This window comes from Trachurus trachurus (genome assembly GCF_905171665.1).
Source record: "Trachurus trachurus genome assembly, chromosome: 13".
Classification (NCBI taxonomy): domain Eukaryota; kingdom Metazoa; phylum Chordata; class Actinopteri; order Carangiformes; family Carangidae; genus Trachurus; species Trachurus trachurus.
Window position 1 is genome coordinate 24,132,463 of NC_139892.1, and position 3,304 is coordinate 24,135,766.

Genomic DNA, 3,304 nt, shown 5'->3' on the forward strand with positions numbered 1-3,304 from the left:
GACCATGGAGAACTCTCTCAGATAACAACATCAGCTTACATGCTTACAACCCTTAATGATATTTACACTGTGTTACACTAAGAGAAACATGCCATCTACTTTGCTTAAAACAGCTAGAGAAACCATCACTACCCGCTTCAGCTGACAGACAACCTTTTCTTGCTATAGAAAACAGCCACAATGCTCTGCAGTCACCCCTGATATGATCAGGCAGGGTATTTGCATTAAAGCAGGATGTGACAGATAAAGAGACACAAGGCTGCAGGAGTCAGAAGAGCCGCAAATGAAACTGGATCAGGGATCATCGTCTATTTAAATACGGACATTGATAATGTTGATAGATAAAATCTGTCAATTTTTAATAATAACAAGTTTCTCAATCAGGATGACAATCACCTTTTAGTGTTAGAGGCGACAAGTGAGTAGTACTTTCTAGACAGCATTTTGTAGCTTTCGCTTGGGAGGAACTTCAGTCACCTGAGATCTTAATAAAAAAGAAAAGTCCAAGATGATATACAGTAGTTCACTGTTTAACCCTAAAAACCAGCTGCGAACCAGAACATGAGACTGGAAAAGGCCCAATGTAAAACTCACTTCTACAACAACCTATGTCATTGATGGAAAGACTTAATTAATGAAAAATGAAAATGAATTTAAAAAAAATGAAATAAAAAAAATACAAAATATAGGCTAGTTGAATGCTGCATATAGCCCATTTTAAGTCAGCCTATGTCCCATAAACACATTTCACAGAAATATTTCTGTTTTTAATTTAAAACACAGACTTGGTCGTAAATAAAAACATAAAAACATAAAAAACATGACGTTAATTGTTTGTATGTGTATGTAACTTCCAAAGGTATTGGAAAGCATAAAGGTGATCGATACATTTGGCGATCAAATTATGAAAGACAAAACATGATGAGTGAGAAAAAAGCTGGCGTCCCAAGAATATCTGAGATGACAAAATGGCACTCATAAATGACGCAGCCAATCAGGCTAATTTGCACAGTCATTAAATATTTTTGGTAAATAATATGAATGTGTCTCTTTCCAAATGTCATTTTCAACAGGCTATAGCTGCTTATGGGTTAATGCCCGTGAATCTACAACCAGCACTGTCACCTCGCCTTATAAAATGATTTCTTCAATGAGTCTTCGTGTGTCGACATTGTGTCTGAGATAAATTCACTGGGCTGCCTGGATGATGTTTTTTTCTGTTGTGTGTCTGATGAAGTGAGATGAGGAGCAGCTCACCGTTGTTGCAGTACTGTAGCAGCAGGTTGGTGCTGTCATACAGGCTCCCACACGAAGCTATCCTCTCCGACATCCTTCCCTCTTTGCTTATCCCGTCTCTCTCCCCAGCTCTTCCCTTTCTCTGCCCGGTCCTTTGTCCTCTTTTCACCCCTCTGGACCTCCTCTTCACGCCGTCACCCCTTCCTTTCTCCCCCACATTCATAAACAGGCTGAACACACACACCTTTACCTGCCTCGGTTCCCTCTCTCCCGCTCTCGTTTCGCTGCTAAGTTACATACGACATAAAAAACCACACTTCCGTTTTCTGATTTCAAAATAAGAGTTTACCGGTATAAAGGGTTCACCGCTATTGTGTCAGAAAAGCAGCTACCTACTGTATTCATAACATGTTTATTTAGCCTGACACGTTTATATTCATGTTGTGCTGTTCTCTCCTCGTAATAATATTTAAATAACCCAATGGACACACAAACCCTGTGGCTTCGCAATTAAATTTTATTTATTTTATATTTACAGATAAAATGTTGCCACTTGCCAATATTCCGTTACATATCGCAAGATATTTTTTCACTATAAATATATCCCCCCCCCCTCTTCTTCCACATTCCCTCTTCTTCCACATTCTCTATTATTACCGCTACTACTTCTTTCCATTATTTTGAAATGTGAAACCCATTGTTTCCGGTGAAAATCCACGTTATTATCATTGACTTGACAAAACGTCGTTGCCTGTATCTGCCCCGCGTACTGTTGTTGCTATAGCAACAGCCTCTCCACGTCCACCACCTCCGATCGAGATGATTGGAGGCGGGAGGGAAACATAAATGAACAAAGTGCATTTTTCAACAACTTGAACAACACAGGAACTGAGGGAGTCGTTTGTAAACAGAGTTTTTTTTTTACACTCCTCCTCAGGCCTCAGTTTGTGAAAAGGTAGGTGATCCTTCCTTTAAATAATTAATTGAGAAACGGTGTGCTGCCTACACCTGGCGCACGTGTTTGTAATTGACGCCACTGTTGGAACATGCGCAGGATAATTAACCCCTTCCTCTGTAAATCATGTGCAGAAAATGGACTAGTGCCAATGGAAGAATTAATAATAAGCCTACAGCTCCATCATATGTAGCTACACGGTGTCAATAACCTAGCCCACAAATATATTTTTTCTTTACTAAAAAAAAAAAAAACCTGCCAATATCACGTCCTCATCATATGGTAAATCATTTCATGACATTTCATTGTGTTAGCAAAGTCACACTGTTTTGAAAGTATGGGGTGTTACGCCAGACGTTAAATCATTTTATTTCCTGAGTTTCATTTTGACATGCTGGTAAAACTCAATCAGGTAAAACCAATGTAGCCAGTGGCCCAGTGGTGTTACTTCTGGCACCGGTGATCAATGAGATGCATCACAGGACTTGCACTTTAGTTTTGTCCAGTAGGTGGCAGTGTATAGCTACATGTCCTGAGGTCTTGACTGGCTTCCTCACTGTCTGTCACCTCTGTCACCCTGGTCTTTTTTATTGAGTCTATGGGTCGAGGACTCCTCTTTTTGGGAGCTCCTGCCCGGTCCGCTCCACACAGATGGGACACGAGTTCCAGCGATGGAGAAGTCTTTGTGCATCTTGCATTTACATCTTCCACAGGTCTGCATCTGCACCATTAAGAGATGGATGTATCCATTCCATTCACTTGCCATTCACATCCATGTCATTGTACAAACCTACAAATTCAAATATTTTATTATCACAATAAATTAATATTATAATGAATAATAAAATACTTTAATTTGGAGTGCGGTCCTGTACTGTAAGGTTTGAGGATCCAGCACCCAAATATTTTTGGAGGCTTGTTTTTTGGATTCCTATATATCCATTAGTAGCAGCAGGAGTAGAGTGGAAGAACCGGAGATTGTGGAGCTGACTCGGACAAGTTTAGACCATAGGTTTAGACCCATGGGAAGTCTGAAGATGTGAATGAAGCAGGATGGAACCGGATGGGAACGTAGTGCGTCGTCTCCTACGACCTACGTAACTTTGTTATTGT